Source organism: Leuresthes tenuis, unplaced genomic scaffold, assembly GCF_036924035.1.
Source record: "Leuresthes tenuis unplaced genomic scaffold, fLeuTen1.0.hap1 SCAF_6, whole genome shotgun sequence".
NCBI lineage: Eukaryota > Metazoa > Chordata > Actinopteri > Atheriniformes > Atherinopsidae > Leuresthes > Leuresthes tenuis.
Window position 1 is genome coordinate 32165213 of NW_027325360.1, and position 23763 is coordinate 32188975.

At 41.8% G+C, this 23763-nt stretch overlaps 2 non-coding genes across 2 annotated transcripts; both read right to left on the reverse strand.

Moving 5' to 3' along the window:
- Positions 1-1287: 1287 nt before the first annotated feature.
- On the reverse strand, positions 1288-1471 carry LOC140310472 (U2 spliceosomal RNA). Its single transcript, XR_011916539.1, has one exon. It is a non-coding gene; the product is annotated as a U2 spliceosomal RNA (small nuclear RNA).
- A 308-nt stretch (positions 1472-1779) lies between these two features.
- LOC140310585 (U5 spliceosomal RNA) lies at positions 1780-1893 on the reverse strand. The gene has a single exon (XR_011916640.1). It is a non-coding gene; the product is annotated as a U5 spliceosomal RNA (small nuclear RNA).
- Positions 1894-23763: the final 21870 nt, after the last annotated feature.

Below are 23763 nucleotides of genomic sequence, written 5' to 3' on the forward strand. Positions count from 1 at the left end.
GTAAAAAATTGAAAGAGAATAGATGTATGATGGGACTACATAAACGCTTACAGCGCTACTTTAAACTAAATCAGTGTGGCATAGACTTTAAAGAAGAAATCAAAGATGTCAAAAAGGAAATGTCAGTTTTAGCAGAAATAAAGAGTAAAGGAATTTTTGTAAGAAGCAGGGAGCAGGAAATTGAGGAAGGTGAAAAAGAAAGAAAGTTATAAATAAAAAGGAGTGTATTCAAAATCTAAAAAGAGAAGATGGGTTTTTAACAAAATCCACACAAGAGATGATTGAAACTGTACATACCTTTTATAGTAACATGTACAAAGAGAAACCAGTGCACTTGGAAACATCGGCAGAAATCTTAAAATTCGTTGACAAAACCGTAAAAGAGAATGCACACTTGACACAGAATTTTACTGCTTTAGAGTTAAAAAAATGCCTAACAGGTTTTAAGAGAAGTCGAGCTCCGGGTTTAGACGGGCTTCCTGCAGAATTCTATCTGACCTATTGGGACCTTTTATCATCAGACATTTTAGATGTTTTTAAAGATTTTGAAAAACTCGACCGACTGCCTGACAGTTTTAGAGTGGGAATAGTGACTCTACTTTATAAAAAAAATGATAAGACTGACCTAAAGAATTGGAGGCCCATCACACTTTTAAACTTTGACTGTAAACTTTTTAGCAAGGTTTTAGCGACACGGATGTCCTCTGTTTTAGAGGAGGTAATTCACCCAGACCAAGCTTGTGCCATCTCAGGGAGACAACTCACCGACAGCCTCGTACTGATTCGAGACATCATTGATTACGCTAGAGACAGAAACACCCGGCTTGTCATCTTAAATTTAGACTTTGAAAAAGCATTTGATCGGGTCTCGCATCAATATCTCTTTCAGGTGTTGCAGCCATCGAAAAGGGCCCGATTGTTCCTACTTGGTGAGCTTTGCTTGGTTGAGACGCTTGCCCCCCCCCCCCCCCCCCCCCCCCCGCTCCTCGGCTGACCAAGTAGAAACAATCTATTCGATGGCTGCCTTGTCTTTTACTCTGTGCAAAAGACAAGGCAGCCACAAACACCACGGGAACACCGTATTGAGGCTTTGTTCTGACCACTCATTCGGTGTCGCGTTTCTTTCAAGCAATTCTCCCGGTTAGCCCGCACTCGGCTCGCTCCCAGAGCCGTGTTAAAGCCCACTTCGCATTCACTCTCTTTTCTCAGCAGATTAAAAGAAAGTTTCATCTTGGGCTCCCTGAAACTTCCATCCTGCACCGCTGTTTGCTTTTTCACAAGAGCAGAGGAGAGCGCACCGTTCCCAGCGGCACTGCAGTACCGGGTCGAGGCTTGGAGTGAACGGAGCAAGCTTCTTTTTCAACTCCTATTCTTAAAAATCCATTTATTATGTTGTCCTCGTATAGAGGACATATTAAACTGATAAGAACAGATACTACACTTGATCTTAGCCAAAAGGCCGAGAAGCGATAACTGTCCACTGTTTCAGGTCCGAGGGCCCTTGCTGGCACAATGCGCACTTGTAGCAGTGTTCTTTTTATGGCCATAGGTGGCCAGAGTGTCACGTTGCACCTCCGCCCACCCGCTGCACTGAGCACTCTTCAGCCCTTTTAAATGGTATAACTTTGCACTCCCGCATGCTCCAGCAAGCACCATTCAAGCAACAACTTTGCACTCCAGCTTCGAACATCGGCACAGTCGCAACAAGTAAGGTGACTCTACTCAGAGGAGTCACTCTGCAAAGTAGCAAGATTTCTTTTGCACAGACAGAAAGGGCTTCACCCGCAAAGGTAAAGCCTGCCAATAATAGAAACAACTCATTAGTGCTGCTCTCCACGGAAGTCTTTAGTAAAAGGCGAAAGACTTGTATGTTATGAAGAGAAACCAGAGTACGATTATCCGTCACTGCGGGAGCAGGGCATCAGGCTAGTTGGTATAGCCACCTTCCCCATGGTGAGCTTTGCTTGGTTGAGACGCTTGCCCCCCCCCCCCCCCCCTTGCTCCTCGGCTGACCAAGTAGGAACAATCGGGCCCTATTCGATGGCTGCCTTGTCTTTTACTCTATGCAAAAGACAAGGCAGCAACAAAAACACCAGGAGAATCCCGTATTGAGGCTTTGTTCTGACCGCTCATTCGGTGTCGCGTTTCTTTCAAGCAATTCTCCCGGTTAGCCGACACTCGGCTCGCTCCCATAGCCGTGTTAAAGTCTACTTCGCATTCACTCTCTTTTCTCTGCAGACTCTTGGGATTTTATCTATAAAATGAATTCCTTCAGTCAAACTATGTTAAAACTGCTTTGTCGTTCATATTTACCATGTCTAGAAAGATTTAAACAAAAAAAACAACGTTGTACTTTGCAGTAAAAGAAAGAGCAAATCTAAAGTTTCAGGAATCCGAGAATAAGCTTACTTTCATGAGGGCTTCACGATTTCGGATTTTGCTATAAAATGAATTCCTTCACTCAAACTAAATTAAAACTGCTAAACCGCTAATCTGTTACATGTAAGGCAGATGTCAAATTCACCGAAATAGGATCTAAGGGTATTCGGCCAATCGAGCTGTAGCAGCTTCGGTAAAAGAGTATAAGTTGAAGAGTTTGTGAATAAAGGTGTGCGCACACATAGTGAGCTGTAGGAAAATAGGCAGGGAGCAATGCCGGCTGGGGTATATGTTCTTGTATGTTGTCTGACTGTTTGATTTGAATGTGTTGTGTAAGTGTCCTGTTGAATGTTTGGGCTTTGACACTTCACTGTGGTTGTTAACTGTGTGGTGTGTCCTGAAATGTTATATGTTTGGGCTGTGTGACATGCTTAATGCTTGTCAGTAGCTACCCACTTATTCATATATAGCAACTGACAACATAAGAAGTCTGGACATACTTTGATAGTAGTTGTAGAAGTATCCTTATTTATAATAGATAAACTAATTCATAGTGATAGAACAGTAGATGAACAGGTGCCTGCACGTCTAACGAAAATAAAATGGGTGTATGATTGCTGACGGCAGAGCAATACTGCCAAACTTATGAGTTCTTGTGGCAAACTTGATTCAGTGTCTTGACGTGTATACGCTGTTTCGCTGACTTGATTGTCACAAGAAACAAAGTGTGTTTGATAAGATCCGACCATTTTATTACGGGAGGATCAGTATGTATGGATTCTGATGTGACTGATAAACCCATTCGTATCTTAAGCATAATCTAATACGTGAGACAATGCCCTGGCACACGATAAAAAAAAAAAAGAGAGAGCGGTTTTGTGTCCCCACAGTCCATAATGTAGAAAAGAGAGAAAAAAGCCTTTCTGATTTGGTGTGTGTGCTCATAGTGCAGAGTGTAGAGAAAAGAGAGAAAAGAAAGCCGTTTATGTGTCACGGGTGTTGTGACTTACACACACACATTTCTGAATTGAGAAAAGAAATTATTTTAAGGGAAGCAGTAGAGTTTAGATCCCACATTTGTTGATAGGCATTCATTTATTTCTTCACTTCTGATGAAGTTTCAACAATAAACAACAAACTTTGTATTATGAGAAAGAACCAGACTCATTCTTCAGGAATCCGAAAATAAGCTCTATTTTACGAGTTATGCACGAATTCGGATTCTCCTATAAAACGAATTCATTAACTCAAACCAAGTTAAGACTGCTTTGTACTTCATATTTATTCATGTCTAATCAAGTTTCAACGATAAACAACGTTGTACTTTGTAGAATGAGAAAGAACTTCTTCAGCAATAAGCATCTCTCGACATATGACGAAATACAGATTTTGCTATAAAATTAATTCCTTCTATCAGCGTGACTTAAAACTGTTTGTCCTCCTTATTTATCCACTTCAAATCAAGTTTCAACAATTAAAAAAAAATTGTAGTTTGAGAAAGAGCAACTTAATCTTCAGCAATCAGTATAAAAAGAGGGTAAGAAAAGGTGCAAATGCCAACCATACATCACTAAAAGGTGGAGCGGAAGTATTCAGCTGCAAGTAGGTGTGAATGTTCGACCATAATTTGTAAAAAGTGGGTAAGAAAAGGTTTGAATGCCCGACTAAATATTAACAAAAGCAGGAGGAGAGGTCTTCGGATGAGAGTGGGTGAGAATTTCCTACCATACAAGTATGGTGGAGAGGAAGCTGTGATTGGCCGACAATAGTAAAAAGCGGGTGAGAATGTGCGAATGTCAAAACATACATGATCAAAACAGGGAGCGGAGGTGTTCGGCTACAAGAAGGTATGAATGTCCATCAATAATTGCTAGAAAACATGAAAGAAAATTTTTGAATATCAAACCGCACATAATCATAAGCGGGAGAGGAGGTGTTCCGCTGCAAGAAGGTGTGAATATCCACCCATAATTACTGAAAAATGGGTAAGAAAAGGTGCGAATGCCCAACCATACATCATCAAAAGCAGGAGTGGATGTGTTCGGCTACAAGAAGGTTTGAATGTCCGACCATAGTTTGTAAAAAGCGGGTAAGAACAGGTTTGTATGCCCGACTGTACACAATCAAAAGAGGGAGCGGAGTTGTTCAGCTACAAGAAGGTTTGAATGTCCGACCATAGTTTGTAAAAAGCGGGTAAGAACAGGTTTGTATGCCCGAATATACACCATCATATGCGGGAGCGGAGTTGTTCGGCTGTGAGTAGGTGTGAATCTCCAAACATAATTGCTGAAAAATGTGTTAGAAAAGGTAAGAATGCCGGTCCATACATCATCAAAAGCGGGAGAGGTGGTGTTCGATTGCAAGTAGGCGTGAATGTCCAGCCATAATTACTCACAAATGGATAAGAAAAGGTAATATTGCCAGACCATACATGATCAAAACAGGGAGCGGAGGTGGTTAAGCTGCAAGAAGGTGTTAATGTCCGACTAAAGTTTGTAAAAAGCGGGTAAGAAAAGGTGCGAATGCCCGACAATGTATGATCAAAAGAGGGAGCGGAGGTTTTCGGCTGAAAGAAGGTCTGAATGTCCAACCATAATTTGTAAAAACCGGGGAAGAAAAGGCTCGAAAGCCCGACTATACACCATCAAAAGCTGGAGCGGAGGTGTTCAGCTGCAAGAAGGTCTGAATGTCCATCAATAATTGCTAGAAAACATGAAAGAGAATTTTCGAATATCAAACCGCACATGATAATAAGCGGGAGAGGAGGTGTTCAGCTGCAAGTGGGTGTGAATGTCCACCCATAATTACTGAAAAATGGGTAAGAAAAGGTGCGAATGCCCAACCATACATCATCAAATGCAGGAGTGGATGTGTTCTGCTACAAGAAGGTTTGAATGTCCGACCATAGTTTGTAAAAAGCGGGTAAGAAAAGGTTCGAATGCCCAAACATACACCATCAAAAGAGGGAGCGGAGGTGTTCCGCTGTAAGAAGGTGTGAATGTCCGACCATAGTTGGTAAAAAGCGGGTAAGAAAAGGCTCGCTCCCAGAGCCATGTTAAAATCTACTTCGCATTCACTCTCTTTTCTCAGCAGACTCTTGGGATTTTATCTATAAAATGAATTCCTTCACTCAAACTATGTTAAAACTGCTTTGTCGTTCATATTTACCATGTCTAGAAAGATTTAAACAAAAAAAACAACATTGTACTTTGCAGTAAAAGAAAGAGCAAATCTAAACTTTCAGGAATCCGAGAATAAGCTTACTTTCATGAGTTCTTCACGATTTCGGATTTTGCTATAAAATTAATTCCTTCACTCAAACTAAATTAAAACTGCTAAACCGCTAATCTGTTACATGTAAGGCAGATGTCAAATTCACTGAAATAGGATTATTCGGTATTCGGCCAATCGAGCTGTAGCAGCTTCGGTAAAAGAGTATAAGTTGAAGAGTTTGTGAATAAAGGTGTGCGCACACATAGTGAGCTGTAGGAAAATAGGCAGGGAGCAATGCCGGCTGGGGTATATGTTCTTGTATGTTGTCTGACTGTTTGATTTGAATGTGTTGTATAAGTGTCCTGTTGAATGTTTGGGCTTTGACACTTCACTGTGGTTGTTAACTGTGTGGTGTGTCCTGAAATGTTATATGTTTGGGCTGTGTGACATGATTAATGCTTGTCAGTAGCTACCCACTTATTCATATATAGCAACTGACAACATAAGAAGTCTGGACATACTTTGATAGTAGTTGTAGAAGTATCCTTATTGATAATAGATAAACTAATTCATAGTGATAGAACAGTAGATGAACAGGTGCCTGCACGTCTCACGAAAATAAAATGGGTGTATGATTGCTGACGGCAGAGCAATACTGCCAAACTTATGAGTTCTTGTGGCAAACTTGATTAAGTGTCTTGACGTGTATACGCTGTTTCGCTGACTTGATCGTCAGAAGAAACAAAGTGTGTTTGATAAGATCCGACCATTTTATTACGGGAGGATCAGTATGTATGGATTCTGATGTGACTGATAAACCCATTCGTATCTTAAGCATAATCTAATACGTGAGACAACGCCCTAGCACACAATCAAAAAAAAAAAGAGTGAGCGGTTTTGTGTCCCCACAGTCCATAATGTAGAAAAGAGAGAAAAAAGCCTTTCTGATTTGGTGTGTGTGCTCATAGTGCAGAGTGTAGAGAAAAGAGAGAAAAGAAAGCCGTTTTGGTGTCACGGGTGTTGTGACTTACACACACACATTTCTGAATTGAGAAAAGAAATTATTTTAGAGGAAGCAGTAGAGTTTAGATCCCACATTTGTTGATAGGCATTCATTTATTTCTTCACTTCTGATGAAGTTTCAACAATAAACAACAAACTTTGTATTATGAGAAAGAACCAGACTCATTCTTCAGGAATCCGAAAATAAGCTCTATTTTACGAGTTATGCACGAATTCGGATTCTCCTATAAAACGAATTCATTAACTCAAACCAAGTTAAGACTGCTTTGTCCTTCATATTTATTCATGTCTAATCAAGTTTCAACGATAAACAACATTGTACTTTGTAGAATGAGAAAGAACTTCTTCAGCAGTAAGCATCTCTCGACATATGACAAAATATAGATTTTGCTATAAAATTAATTCCTTCTATCAGCCTGACTTAAAACTGTTTGTCCTCCTTATCTATCCACTTCAAATCAAGTTTCAACAATTAAAAAAAATTTTGTAGTTTGAGAAAGAACAACTTAATCTTCAGCAATCAGTATAAAAAGAGTGTAAGAAAAGGTGCAAATGCCAACCATACATCACTAAAAGGTGGAGCGGAAGTATTCGGCTGCAAGTAGGTGTGAATGTTCGACCATAATTTGTAAAAAGTGGGTAAGAAAAGGTTCGAATGCCCGACTAAATATTAACAAAAGCGGGAGGAGAGGTCTTCAGATGAGAGTGGGTGAGAATTTCCTACCATACAAGTATGGTGGAGAGGAAGCTGTGATTGGCTGACAATAGTAAAAAGCGGGTGAGAATGTACGAATGTCAAAACATACATGATCAAAACAGGGAGCGGAGGTGTTTGGCTGCGACAAGGTGTGAATGTCCACCCATAATTAATGAAAAACGGGCAACAAGTAGGTTCGAATGCCCAACCATACATCATCAAAAGCAGGAGTGGATGTGTTCGGCTACAAAAAGGTATGAATGTCCATCAATAATTGCTATAAAACATGAAAGAAAATTTTCGAATATCAAACCGCACATAATCATAAGCGGGAGAGGAGGTGTTCCGCTGCAAGAAGGTGTGAATATCCACTCATAATTACTGAAAAATGGGTATGAAAAGGTGCGAATGCCCAACCATACATCATCAAAAGCAGGAGTGGATGTGTTCGGCTACAAGAAGGTTTGAATGTCCGACCATAGTTTGTAAAAAGCGGGTAAGAGAAGGTTCGAATACCCGAATATATACCATCAAAAGCGGAAGCGGAGGTGTTCGGCTGCAAGAAGGTGTGAACGTCTGACCAAAGTTTGTAAAAAGCAGTTAAGAAAAGGTTTGAATATCCAACCGAATATAATCAAAAGCGGGAGCAGAGCTGTTCGACTGCAAGTAGGTGTGAATGTCAGATCATAATTAATGAAAAATGTGATAGAAAAGACTAGAATGCCGGACAATACTTCATCAAAAGCGGGAGAGGTGGTTTTTCGGCTGCAAGTAGGTGTGAATGTCCAGCCATAATTACTCACAAACGGGGGAAGAAAAGGTAGTATTTCCAGACCACACATGATCAAAACAGGGAATGGAGGTGGTTCAGCTGCAAGGTGTGAATGTCTGACTAAAGTTTGTAAAAACCGTGTAAGACAAGGGGCGAATGCCCGACAATGTATGATCAAAAGAGGGAGCGGAGGTTTTCGGCTGCAAGGTCTGAATGTCCAACCATAATTTGTAAAAATCGGGGAAGAAAAGGCTCGAAAGCCCGACTATACACCATCAAAAGCGGGAGCAGAGGTGTTCAGGTGCAAGAAGGTCTGAATGTCCGACCAATAATTACTGAAAATTGGGTAAGAAAAGGTGCGAATGCCCAATCATACATCATCAAAAGCAGGAGCGGATGTGTTCGGCTACAAGAAGGTCTGAATGTCCACCCATAATTATTGAAAAATGGGTAAGAAAAGGTGCGAAAGCCCAACCGCACATGATCATAAGTGGATGAGAAGGTGTTCGACTGCAAGTAGGTGTGAATGTAAGATCATAATTTGTAAAAAGCGGGTAAGAAAAGGTAAGAATGCCCAACCATAAATTATCAAAAGCGGCAGCAGAGATGTTCGGCTGGTATTTATCAATGTCTAGATAGATTTCAACAAAAAAACGTTGTAATTTGCAGTAAAAGAAAGTGCAAATCAAAAGTTTTAGGAATCCGAGAATAAGCTTATTTTCATGAGTTCTGCACGATTTCGGATTTTATGTATAAAATTAATTCCTTCACGCAAACTAAGTTAACACTGCTTTGTCCTTCATATGTACCCATTTCTACATATATTTCAAGCATAAACTTCCTCATACTACCCTGAATGAGAAAGAGCCACACTTGTGATTAAGCCATACGCCCCTTTTGAGGAGTTGTGCATGATTTGGGATTTTATCTATAAAATTAATTCCTTCACTCAAACTATGTTAAAACGGCTTTTACCTTCATATTTATCAATGTCTAGATCGACTTCAACAAAGAACAACATTGTATTTTGCAGTAGAAGAAAGAGCAAAACTGAAGGATCAGGAATCCGAGAATAAGCTTCTTTTCATACGTTCTGCATGATTTGGGATTTTATGTATAAAATGAATTCCTTCACTCAAACTAAGTTAACACTGCTTTGTCCTTCATATGTACCCATTTCTACATATATTTCAAGCATAAACTTCCTCATACTACCCTGAATGAGAAAGAACCACACTTGTGATTAAGCCATACGCCCCTTTTGAGGAGTTCTGCATGATTTGGGATTTTATCTATAAAATTAATTCCTTCACTCAAACTATGTTAAAACGGCTTTTACCTTCATATTTATCAATGTCTCGATAGATTTAAACAAAAAAAACAACGTTGTACTTTGCAGTAAAAGAAAGAGCCAATCAAAAGTTTTAGGAATCCGAGAATAAGCTTATTTTCATGAGTTCTGCACGATTTCGGATTTTATGTATAAAATGAATTCATTCACTCAAACCAAGTTAAAACTGCTTTTTCCTTCATATTTATCAATGTCTAGATCGACTTCAACAAAGAACAACATTGTATTTTGCAGTAGAAGAAAGAGCAACACTGAAGGATCAGGAATCCGAGAATAAGCTTATTTTCTTATGGGCAAGTGGGAACTGCTTTGTCCTTCAGATTTATCAATGTGTTGATGGATTTCAACTTCTTCTACTGCAAAGTCCAATGTTTTTCTTTGTTGAAGTCGATCTAGACATTGATAAATATGGAAGGACAAAGCAGTTTTAACTTGGTTTGAGCAAAGCAATTCATTTTATAGCAAAATCCGAAATCGTGCAGAACTCATGAAAGCAGGCTTATACTCGGATTCCTGAAACTTTAGATTTGCTCTTTCTTTTACTGCAAAGTACAACGTTGTTTTTTTTGTTTAAATATTTCTAGACATGGTAAATATGAAGGAAAAATCAGTTTTAACATAGTTTGAGTGAAGGAATGCATTTTATAAGCAAAATCCCAAATCATGCAGAACTCACGAAAAGCTTTTTCTCGCTTTTCACTGCTTTTTACAAACTTTGGTCGGACGTTCACACCTTCTTGCATCCGAACACCTCCGCTTCCGCTTTTGATGATGTATATTCGGGCATTCGAACCTTTTCTTACCCGCTTTTTACAAACTTTAGTCGAACAGTCACACCTTTTTGCAGCCGAACACCACCTCTCCCGCTTTTGATGATGTATTGTCCAGCATTCTTACCTTTTCTAACACATTTTCAGCAATTATGGTCGGACATTCACACCTACTCACAGCTGGACACCTCCGCTCCCGCTTTTGATCATACAATGTCGGGACATCGCTCCTTGTCTTACCAGCTTTTTACAAACTTTAGTCAAACATTCACACCTTCTTGCAGCTGAACACCTCCGCTCCCGCTTTTGATGATGTATAGTCGGGCTTTCGAGCCTTTTCTTACCCGGTTTTTACAAATTATGGCTGGACATTCACACCTTGCAGCCGAACACCTCCGCTCTCTCTTTTGATCATACATTGTCGGGCATTCGCACCTTGTCTTACCCGCTTTTTACAAACTATAGTCAGACATTCACACCTTGCAGCTGAACCTCCGCTCCCGGTTTTGATCATGTATGGTCTGGCAATACTACCTTTTATTACCTGTTTGTGAGTAATTATGGCTGGACATTCACACCTACTTGCAGTCGAACAGCTCTGCTCCCGCTTTTGATTATGTTTAGTTGGATATTCGAACCTTTTCTTAACTGCTTTTTACAAACCATGGTCGGACTTTCACACCTTCTTGTAGCCGAACAACTCCGCTCCCGCTATTGATTGTGTACAGTCGGGTATTTTAACCTTTTCTTACCCGCTTTTTACCAACTATGGTCGGACATTCACACCGTCTTACAGCGGAACACCTCCGCTCCCGCTTTTTATGGTGTATAGTCGGGCATTCGAACCTTTTCTTACCCGCTATTTACAAACTATGGTAGGACATTCAAACCTTCGTGTATCCGAAAACCTCCGCTATCTCTTTTGATCATACATTGTCGGACATTCGCACCTTTTCTTACCCGCTTTTTACAAACCATGGTCGGAATGTCACACCTTCTTGTAGCCGAACACATCCGCTCCCGCTATTGATTGTGTACAGTCGGGTATTTTAACCTTTTCCTACCCGCTTTTTACCAACTATGGTCGGACATTCACACCTTCGTACAGCGGAACACCTCCGCTCCCTCTTTTGATGGTGTATTTTCGGGCATTCAAACCTTTTCTTACCCGCTTTTTCCAAACTATGGTCGGCTATTCACAGCTTCCTCTCCACCATACTTGTATGGTGGGATATTCACACCCACTTGCATCCGAAGACCTCCGCCCCAAATTTTGTTGATATTTAGTCGGACATTCGCACCTTACCCGCTTTTGGCAAACTATGGCCTTCTTGCAGCCAAACACCTCTGATCTCGCTTTTGATGATGTAAGGTTGGGCATTCAGACCTTGCTTCACCTGCTTTTCACCAAATATAGTTGGATATTCACACCTTCTTGCAGCCGAACACTTCCGCTCCACCTTTTAGTGTTCTATCACACCTTTTTTTTCACCGCATTTTATACATCATGGTTGGAAATTTTCAACCACTCTCATCCGAAGACCTCTCCTCCCGCTTTTGTTAATATATTTGAACTTTAGTCGGACATTCAAACCTTCTTGCAGCTGAACCACCTCCGCTCCCCGTTTTGATCATATATGGTCTGGCAATACTACCTTTTCTTACCCGTTTGTGAGTAATTATGGCTGGACATTCACACCTACTTGCAGCCGAACACAACCTCTCTCGCTTTTGATGATGTATGGACCGGCATTGTTACCTTTTCTAACACATTTTTCGGCAATTATGGTCGGAGATTCAACTCTACTCACAGCCGAACAACTCCGCTCCCGCATTTGATGATGTATAGTCGGGCATTCTCACCCTTTCTCATCAGCTTTTTGCAAATTATGATCTGACATTCACACCTACTTGCAGTCGAACAGCTCTGCTCCCGCTTTTGATTATGTTTGGTTGGATATTCGAACCTTTTCTTAACTGCTTTTTACATATTTTGGTTGGACGTTCACACCTTCTTGTAGCCGAACACTTCCACTCCTGCTTTTGATGATGTATGGTTGGGCATTCACACCTTTTTTTGCCCATTTTTCAGGATCATGTGCGGTTTGATTTTCGAAAAGTTTCTTTCATGTTTTCTAGCAATTATTGATGGACATGTAGACCTTCTTGCAGCTGAACACCTCCACTCCCGCTTTTGATCATACATTGTCAGGCATTCGCACCTTGTCTTACCCACTTTTTACAAACTTTAGTCGAACAGTCACACCTTTTTGCAGCCGAACACCACCTCTCCCGCTTTTGATGATGTATGGTCCAGCATTCTTACCTTTTCTAACACATTTTTCAGCAATTATGGTCGGACATTCACACCTACTCAGAGCCGAACACCTCCGCTCCCGCATTTGATGGTGTATAGTCAGGCATTCTCACCCTTTCTCATCAGCTTTTTACAAATTATTATCTGACATTCACACCTGCTTTTGATAATGTATTGTTAGGCATTCACACCTTTTTTTTTACCCATTTTTCATGAATTATGGGTGGACATTCACACCTTCTTGCAGCCGAACACCTCCTCTCCCGCTTATGATAATGTGCGGTTTGATATTCGAAAATTTACTTTCTTGTTTTAAAGCAATTATTGATGGACATTCAAACCTTATTTTTGATGGTGTATAGTCGGGCTTTCGAGCCTTTTCTTCCCGGTTTTTACAAACCATGGTTGGACTTTCACACCTTCTTGTAGCCGAACAACTCCGCTCACGCTATTGATTGTGTACAGTCGGGTATTTTAACCTTTTCTTACCCGCTTTTTACCAACTATGGTCGGACATTCACACCGTCTTACAGCGGAACACCTCTGCTCCCGCTTTTGATGGTGTATAGTCGGGCATTCGAACCTTTTCTTACCCGCTTTTTACAAACTATGGTAGGACATTCAAACCTTCTTGTATCCGCAAACCTCCGCTCTCTCTTTTGATCATACATTGTCGGACATTCGCACCTTTTCTTACCCGCTTTTTACAAACCATGGTCGGACTTTCACACCTTCTTGTAGCCGAACACATCCGCTCCCGCTATTGATTGTGTACAGTCGGGTATTTTAACCTTTTCTTACCCGCATTTTACCAACTATGGTCGGAAATTCACACCTTCGTACGGCGGAACACCTCCGCTCCCTCTTTTGATGGTGTATGTTCGGGCATTCAAACCTTTTCTTACCCGCTTTTTCCAAACTATGGTCGGCTATTCACAGCTTCCTCTCCACCATACTTGTATGGTGGGATATTCACACCCACTTGCATCCGAAGACCTCCGCCCCAGATTTTGTTGATATTTAGTCGGACATTCGCACCTTACCCGCTTTTGGAAAACTATGGCCTTCTTGCAGCCAAACACCTCTGATCTCGCTTTTGATGATGTAAGGTTGGGCATTCAGACCTTGGTTCACCTGCTTTTCACCAAATATAGTCGGACATTCACACCTTCTTGCAGCCGAACACTTCCGCTCCACCTTTTAGTGTTCTATCACACCTTTTTTTCACCGCATTTTATACATTATGGTTGGAAATTTTCAACCACTCTCATCCGAAGACCTCTCCTCCCGCTTTTGTTAATATATTTGAACTTTAGTCGGACATTCAAACCTTCTTGCAGCTGAACCACCTCCGCTCCCTGTTTTGATCATATGTGGTCTGGCAATACTACCTTTTCTTACCCGTTTGTGAGTAATTATGGCTGGACATTCACACCTACTTGCAGCCGAACACAACCTCTCTCGCTTTTGATGATGTATGGACCGGCATTCTTACCTTTTCTAACACATTTTTCAGTAATTATGGTCGGAGATTCACATCTACTCACAGCCGAACAACTCGGCTCCCGCATTTGATGGTGTATAGTCGGGCATTCTCATCCTTTCTCATCAGCTTTTTGCAAATTATGATCTGACATTCACACCTACTTGCAGTCGAACAGCTCTGCTCCCGCTTTTGATTATGTTTGGTTGGATATTCAAACCTTTTCTTAACTGCTTTTTACAAACTTTGGTTGGACGTTCACACCTTCTTGTAGCCGAACACATGCACTCCTGCTTTTGATGATGTATGGTTGGGCATTCGCACCTTTTTTTTACCCATTTTTCAGGTATTATGGGTGGACATTCACACATTCTTGCAGCTGAACACCTCCTCTCCCACTTATGATCATGTTTGGTTTGATTTTCAAAAATTTTCTTTCATGTTTTCTAGCAATTATTGATGGACATTTAGACCTTGCAGCTGAACACCACCTCTCCCGATTTTGATGATGTATGGACCGGCATTTTTACCTTTTCTAACACATTTTTCAGCAATTATGGTTGGAGATTCACACCTACTCACAGCCGAACAACTCCGCTACCGCATTTGATGGTGTATAGTCGGGCATTCTCATCCTTTCTCATCAGCTTTTTGCAAATTATGATCTGACATTCACACCTACTTCCAGTCGAAATGCTCTGCTCCCGCTTTTGATTATGTTTGGTTAGATATTCGAACCTTTTCTTAACTGCTTTTTACAAACTTTGGTCGGACGTTCACAATATCTTGCAGCCGAACACCTCCGCTCCACCTTTCAGTGTTCTATGAGGTATTCACACCTTTTTTTTCACCGCATTTTATAGATTATGGTTGGAAATTCTCACCCACTCTCATCCGAAGACCTCTCCTCCCGCTTTTGTTTATATATAGTCGGGCATTCGAACCTTTTCTTACCCGCTTTTTACAAATTATGGTCGAACATTCACACCTACTTGCAGCCGAATACTTCCGCTCCACCTTTTAGTGATGTATGGTTGGCATTTGCACCTTTTCTTACCCTCTTTTTATACTGATTGCTGAAGATTCAGTGGTTCTTTCTCAAACTACAATTTTTTTTTAATTGTTGAAACTTGATTTGAAGTGGATAAATAAGGAGGACAAACAGTTTTAAGTCAGGCTGATAGAAGGAATTAATTTTATAGCAAAATCTGTATTTCGTCATATGTCGAGAGATGCTTATTGCTGAAGAAGTTCTTTCTCATTCTACAAAGTACAACGTTGTTTATCGTTGAAACTTGATTAGACATGAATAAATATGAAGGACAAAGCAGTCTTAACTTGGTTTGAGTTAAGGAATTCGTTTTATAGGAGAATCCGAATTCGTGCATAACTCGTAAAATAGAGCTTATTTTCGGATTCCTGAAGAATGAGTCTGGTTCTTTCTCATAATACAAAGTTTGTTGTTTATTGTTGAAACTTCATCAGAAGTGAAGAAATTTTAAGTCAGTTTGATAGAGGGATTTAATTTTATAGCAAAATCTGTATTCCTTCATATCTCCTCGAGAGAAGCTTATTGCTGAAAATTAGTCTTGTTCTTTTTCATACTACAAAATACAGTGTTGTTTATTGTTGAAACTAGATTAGAAGTAGATAAATATGAAGAACAAAGCAGTTTGAACTTGGTTTGAGAGAAGGAATTAATTTTATTGCAAAATCCGAATTCATGCATAACTCGTCAAATAGATAGTGATGTGTCGTTCGTGAGCGATTCGTTTGATATGAACTAATTTTTTATATGACTCGGGAGTAACGAGTTGTCTCAGTGAGTGATTCATTCATTTTCATTTAGTACCCTTCCTCACCACATGGCAGGCGGCAGCTTCATAAGCTCAGTCAGCAGGACAGGAAACAGTATTGATTCGTTCACGACTCAACTCCTCGGGTGACGGGTCCTCGCACAGGAAACAGTATTGATTCGTTCATGACTCAACTCCTCAGCTGACGGGTCCTCGCACAGGAAACAGTATTGATTCGTTTACGACTCAACTCCTTGGGTCTTCGTTCATTTGTCACTTTTCAAATTCTACGTATCATTTGACAGGCTGAAGAGCAGTAGGCACAACAGTTCGTTCACAAACCGGATCATTAATCTCATAGACTATTCTACCATCAACAACTTGGAAACCACAATCGACTCTCTAGATGCAGAAAAAGCATTTGATGGAGTGAACTGGAAATTTTTATTCGCAGCATTAAACAAATTCGGGTTTGGGTCACACTTTATCAACTGGATAAGGATATTAAATAGCTCCCCAAATACATGTGTCAGGACAAATGATCAAACTTCTCCAAGCTTCAGTCTGCAGAGAGGTACACGATAGGGTTGCCCACTTTCTCCCTCACTTTTTGCTATTTTCATCAAACCTTTAGCAGCTTCTATCAGACAAGATAGAAATATTAAAGGCATCCAATCCCAAAATATTGAGCATAAAATAAGTCTTTATGCTGATGATGTATTACTTTTCCTTCAGAACTCACAGACGTCTCTCACTCACACGATCACACTCATAAATAAATTCTCAGCACTTTCTGACTACTCTATCAACTGGTCTAAGACCACAGTTCTGCCCATTAACTGTAGGGTCCAGAATATACCTGCGATCACTTTACAGTCAGGAAATATTAGATATTTAGGCATAAACATTTCCTCCAGAATCTCAGAGCTAACAAAGCTAAATTAAGTGCGATTATTAAAGAGAGTAGAGGACAATCTCTCTCGTTGGAAGTCCTTACCTATATCACTTATGGGGAGAGTTACAACCATTAAAATGTGAGCAATTTTAATTTAAACAAGTTGAACTCTGCCTCTGATCAATTAAAAAAGGTGTGTGTGTGTGGATATAGATGACCTGAGACGACATGATAATACATCAACTGCTTAGCGACCATGCTACTGGACTAATGAATGTGGTTGTGTGTGTGTGAGAACATGCAACACCCATGGCACAGGACCTACATGATAACCGTGCTTAGTTATGAGTGTATGAGCGTACAGGGCCACAATCCACAGCCCCCCCAAGCAATCAGAAGCAGGCAGAGAGGGCCACAAGACCCAGGCCACCAGCAGCCCCCACTGAGCACAGAACCCAGGAAGCCCACCGCAGGGGCAACCACGCATCCACCCAGAAGACTGCAGAGGAAGCCCCCTCCGGGAGCCAGGGGCAACAGCCCACCGACGTCGACAGGCACCAGCCGCCCAGACATGGGCCGTGCACTGGATCCGTGCCCCAGGAGCCCGAGCGCCCCCAAACCCCCCGGCAGAGGCCCCACCCAATACCCAGGAGGGCCAAGCGCCCCAGACAGCCACACAGTGGAGCAGCGCCTGCCCCAGCACCCCTGGCCAAGTGCCCTGGGAGTCAAGACGTGCCCACAGGTGGGTGAAGTCGCGAGCAGCGGGGAGAGGCCACGCCGCCCCCCCATCGGGAGAAGCACAGGCAGGCCAGGCGACAGCAAGTCCAAGATCCAGGCCCAATCATTACCACACACACTTTCATGTCCCATACATCCACACGTCCTCCTTCCCTCGACTCCGCTGGGGTGTAGTGCAGCGGGCACACCAGGGGGCCAGCAGCCCCACAGCCACCACAGACCCCAAACCAGCAGAACAATTAATTAATCCTCCTGGCCCCTCCCGCCCCGAGCAGCAACCAGGAAGCAGGGGTGTGCGAAGAAGACCCCTCCCCTCACCCTTCTGGCTCTTCAATATTTTCTAATAGTGAGCAATTAAAATTGAGGGGCAGCCAAACTTATAGAACTGGGAGCGTGGCCCTCTGGGCAGCCTACATACCCAAAGAGCCCCGCCCACCAGATGCCACTCAGTGTAACCACCCCCCAAGACCTAATGTGTGTGTGTGAGTGTGTTTGATAAGTAGTAATGTCTAAGGTGTAATTAAAACAGGGGCGGGGAACTGCAGAGTGCAACTACTGCAGAGTCCACTACACCCCACCGAACACACACGCCCCCAAAACCCTTCATGTGTGCGTGTGTGCTGTGTACAGGAGCCAGAAGGGAGAGGGGTATGGGGATATACAACGGGGGAGCTACTCTCCCCCAGAGAGGGCAGCCAGGGACTGGCTGCAATAGGCATCCCCGCTACCAGGGAGCCAACACAGGACAGGAGGGCCTGATGTCCACCAGGCTCGGGGCCTGCAGCGACCATATTCCGGGAGCTACTGTACCCCCAGAAGGTACCCATCCCGCCCCACCCCACTCAAACCAACCCCACCCCGGAGGACCTCTAAAAAAAACAAACAAACAACAACAAAAAACAAACAAACAAACCACCCGGTCACACCAGTCGCAGCAGCCCGGGCCTGAGACCCACCATCACCCAGGCCCCCCCTCAACAGGTGCGCTCTTGTGAAAAAGCAAACAGCGGCAGCAACAAAAACACCACGGGAACACCGTATTGAGGCTTTGTTCTGACCGCTAATTCGGTGTCGCGTTTCTTTCAAGCAATTCTCCTGGTTAGCCCGCACTCGGCTCGCTCCCAGAGCCGTGTTAAAGTCTACTTCGCATTCACTCTCTTTTCTCTGCAGACTCTTGGGATTTTATCTATAAAATGAATTCCTTCACTCAAATTATGTTAAAACTGCTTTGTCCTTCATATTTACCATGTCTTGAAAGATTTAAACAAATAAACCAACGTTGTACTTTGCAGTAAAAGAAAGAGCAAATCTAAAGTTTCAGGAATCCGAGAATAAGCTTAGTTTCATGAGTTCTTCACGATTTCAGATTTTGCTATAAAATGAATTCCTTCACTCAAACTAAATTAAAACTGCTAAACTGCTAATCTGTTACATGTAAGGAGGATGTCAAATTCACCGAAATAGGATTATTCGGTATTCGGCCAATCGAGCTGTAGCAGCTTCGGTAAAAGAGTATAAGTTGAAGAGTTTGTGAATAAAGGTGTCTGACTGTTTGATTTGAATGTGTTGTGTAAGTGTCCTGTTGAATGTTACATGTTTGGGCTTTGACACGCTTCACTGTGGTTGTTAACTGTGTGGTGTGTCCTGAAATGTTATATGTTTGGGCTGTGTGACATGCTTAATGCTTGTCAGTAGCTACCCACTTATTCATATATAGCAACTGACAACATAAGAAGTCTGGACATACTTTGATAGTAGTTGTAGAAGTATTCTTACTGATAATAGATAAACTAATTCATAGTGATAGAACAGTAGATGAACAGGTGCCTGCACATGTCTCACGAAAATAAAATGGGTGTATGATTGCTGACGGCAGAGCAATACTGCCAAACTTATGAGTTCTTGTGGCAAACTTGATTCAGTGTCTTGACGTGTATACGCTGTTTCGCTGACTTGATTGTCACAAGAAACAAAGTGTGTTTGATAAGATCCGACCATTTTATTACGGGAGGATCAGTATGTATGGATTCTGATGTGACTGATTAACCCATTCGTATCTTAAGCATAATCTAATACGTGAGACAACGCCCTGGCACACGTTAAAAAAAAAAAAAGAGAGAGAGTGGTTTTGTGTCCCCACAGTCCATAATGTAGAAAAGAGAGAAAAAAGCCTTTCTGATTTGGTGTGTGTGCTCATAGTGCAGAGTGTAGAGAAAAGAAAGCCGTTTTGGTGTCACGGGTGTTGTGACTTACACACACACATTTCTAAATTGAGAAAGGAAATTATTTTAGAGGAAGCACTAGAGTTTAGATCCCACATTTGTTGATAGGCATTCATTTATTTCTTCACTTCTGATGAAGTTTCAACAATAAACAACAAACTTTGTATTATGAGAAAGAACCAGACTCATTCTTCAGGAATCCGAAAATAAGCTCTATTTTACGAGTTATGCACGAATTCGGATTCTCCTGTAAAACGAATTCCTTAACTCAAACCAAGTTAAGACTGCTTTGTCCTTCATATTTATTCATGTCTAATCATGTTTCAACGATAAACAACGTTGTACTTTGTAGAATGAGAAAGAACTTCTTCAGCAATAAGCATCTCTCGACATATGACGAAGTACAGATTTTTCTATAAAATTAATTCCTTCTATCAGCCTGACTTAAAACTGTTTGTCCTCGTAATTTATCCACTTCAAATCAATTTTCAACAATTAAAAAAATGTTGTGGTTTCAGAAAGTACAACTTAATCTTCAGCAATCAGTATAAAAAGATGGTAAGAAAAGGTGCAAATGCCAACCATACATACCTAAAAGGTGGAGCGGAAGTATTCGGCTGCAAGTAGGTGTGAATGTCCGACCATAATTTGTAAAAAGTGGGTAAGAAAAGGTTCGAATGCTCGACTATATATTAACAAAAGCGGGAGGAGAGGTCTTCGGATGAGAGTGGGTGAGAATTTCCAACCATAATCGATAAAATGCGGTGAAAAAAAAGGTGTGAATACCCCATAGAACACTAAAAGGTGGAGCGGAAGTGTTCGGCTGCAAGAAGGTGTGAATGTCCGACTATATTTGGTGAAAAGCAGGTGAAGAGAGGTCTGAATGCCCAACCTTACATCATCAAAAGCGAGATCAGAGGTGTTTGGCTGCAAGAAGGCCATAATCTGCCAAAAGCGGGTAAGGTGCGAATGACCGACTAAATATCAACAAAAGTGGGGGCGGAGGTCTTCGGATGCAAGTGGATGTGAATATTCCACCATACAAGTATGGTGGAGAGGAAGCTGTGAATGGCCGACCATAGTAAAAGGCGGGTGAGAGAAGGTGCGAATGTCAAACCATACATAATCAAAACAGGGAGCGGAGGTTTTCCGCTGTAAGAAGGTGTGAATGTCAGACCATAGTTGGTAAAAAGCGGGTAAGAAAAGGTTAAAATACCCGACTGTACACAATTAATAGCGGGAGCGGAGTTGTTCGGCTAGTAAAAGGTGTGAAAGTCCAACAATGGTTTGTAAAAAGTGGGTAAGAAAAGATGCGAATGCCCGACAATGTATGATCAAAAGAGGGAGTGGAATTTTTCGGCTGCAAGAAGGTCTGAATGTCCAACCATAATTTGTAAAAACCGGGGAAGAAAAGGCTCGAAAGCCCAACTATACACCATCAAAAGCGGGAGCGGAGGTGTTCAGCTGCAAGAAGGTCTGAATGTCCATCAATAATTGCTAGAAAACATGAAAGGAAATTTTCGAATATCAAACCGCACATGATCATAAGCGGGAGAGTAGGTGTTCAGCTGCAAGAAGGTGTGAAAGTCCACCCATAATTACTGAAAAATGGGTATGAAAAGGTGCCAATGCCTAACCATACATCATCAAAAGAGGGAGCGGAGGTGTTCGGCTGCAAGATATTGTGAACGTCCGACCAAAGTTTGTCAATCAAAAGAGGGAGCGGAGTTGTTCAGCTAAGAGAAGGTGTGAAAGTCCGACCATGGTTTGTAAAAAGCGGGTAAGAAAAGGTTCGTATGCCCGAATATACACCATCAAAAGCGGAAGCGGAGGTGTTCGGCTGCAAGATATTGTGAACGTCCGACCAAAGTTTGTAAAAAGCAGTTAAGAAAAGGTTCGAATATCTAACCAAACATAATCAAAAGCTGGAGCAGAGCTGTTCGACTGCAAGTAGGTGTGAATGTCAGATCATAATTTGCAAAAAGCTGATGAGAAAGGGTGAGAATGCCCGACTATACACCATCAAATGCGGTAGCGGAGTTGTTCAGCTGTGAGTAGGTGTGAATCTCCGACCATAATTGCTGAAAAATGTGTTAGAAAAGGTAAGAATGCCGGTCCATACATCATCAAAAGCGGGAGAGGTGGTGTTCAGCTGCAAGAAGGTCTAAATGTCCATCAATAATTTTTAGAAAACATGAAAGAAAATTTTCGAAAATCAAACCGCACATGATCATAAGTGGGAGAGGAGGTGTTCAGCTGCAAGAAGGTATGAATGTCCACCCATAATACCTGAAAAATGGGTAAAAAAAGGTGCGAATGCCCAACCATAATTGCTGAAAAATGTAAGAAAAGGTAAGAATGCCGGTCCATACATCATCAAAAGCGAGAGAGGTTGTGTTCGGCTGCAAGTAGGTGTGAATGTCCAGCCATAATTACTCACAAACGGATAAGAAAACGCAGTATTGCCGGACCATATATGATCAAAACAGGGAGCGGAGGTGGTTCAGCTGCAAGAAGGTTTGAATGTCCCACTAAAGTTCAAATATATTAACAAAAGCGGGAGGAGAGGTCTTCGGATAAGAGTGGTTGAAAATTTCCAACCATAATGTATAAAATGCCGTGAAAAAAAAGGTGTGATAGAACACTAAAAGGTGGAGCGGAAGTGTTCGGCTACAAGAAGGTGTGAATGTTCGACTATATTTGGTGAAAAGCAGGTGAAGCAAGGTCTGAATGCCCAACCTTACATCATCAAAAGCGAGATCAGAGGTGTTTGGCTGCAAGAAGGCCATAGTTTGCCAAAAGCGGGTAAGGTGCGAATGTCCGACTAAATTACAACAAAATTTGGGGCGGAGGTCTTCGGATGCAAGTGGGTGTGAATATCCCACCATACAAGTATGGTGGAGAGGAAGCTGTGAATAGCCGACCATAGTTTGCAAACAGCGGGTGAGAAAAGGTTCGAATGTCCAACCATACATGATCAAAACAGGGAGCGGAGGTGTTTGGCTGCGACAAGGTGTGAATGTCCACCCATAATTAATGAAAAGTGGGCAACAAGTAGGTTTGAATGCCCAACCATACATCATCAAAAGCAAGAGTGGATGTGTTCAGCTACAAGAAGGTTTGAATGTCTGACCATAGTTTGTAAAAAGCGGGTAAGAAAAGGTTAAAATACCCGACTGTACACAATCAATAGCGGGAGCGGATGTGTTCGGCTACAAGAAGGTGTGAATGTCCGACCATAGTTGGTAAAAAGCGGGTAAGAAAAGGTTAAAATACCCGACTGTACACAATCAATAGCGGGAGCGGAGTTGTTCGGCTACAAGAAGGTGTGAAAGTCTGACCATGTTTGTAAAAAGTGGGTAAGAAAAGGTTCGAATGCCCGATCATTTACCATAAAAAGCGGACCTTTCTTACCCATTTTTCAGTAATTATTGGTCGGACATTCAGACCTTCTTGCACCTGAACACCTCCGCTCCTGCTTTTGATATTGTATAGTCGGGCTTTCGAGCCTTTTCTTCCCCGGTTTTTACAAATTATGGTTGGACATTCAGACCTTGCAGCCGAAAACCTCCGCTCCCTCTTTTGATCATACATTGTTGGGCATTCACACCTTGTCTTACACACTTTTTACAAACTTTAGTCAGACATTCACACCTTGAAGCTGAACCACCTCCACTCCCTGTTTTGATCATGTGTGGTCTGTTAATACTACCTTTTCTTCCCCCGTTTGTGAGTAATTATGGCTGGACAATCACACCTACTTGCAGCCGAAAAACCACCTCTCCCGCTTTTGATGATGTATTGTCCGGCATTCTAGTCTTTTCTATCACATTTTTCAGCAATTATGATCTGACAATCACACCTACTTGCAGTCGAACACGTCTGCTCCCGGTTTTGATTATGTTCGGTTGGATATTCGAACCTTTTCTTAACTGCTTTTTACAAACTTTGGTCGGACATTCACACCTTCTTGCAGCCGAACACCTCCGCTTCCGCTTTTGATGGTATATATTCGGGTATTCGAACCTTTTCTTACCCGCTTTTTACAAACCATGGTTGGACTTTCATACCTACTTGTAGCTGAACAACTCCACTCCTGCATTTGAT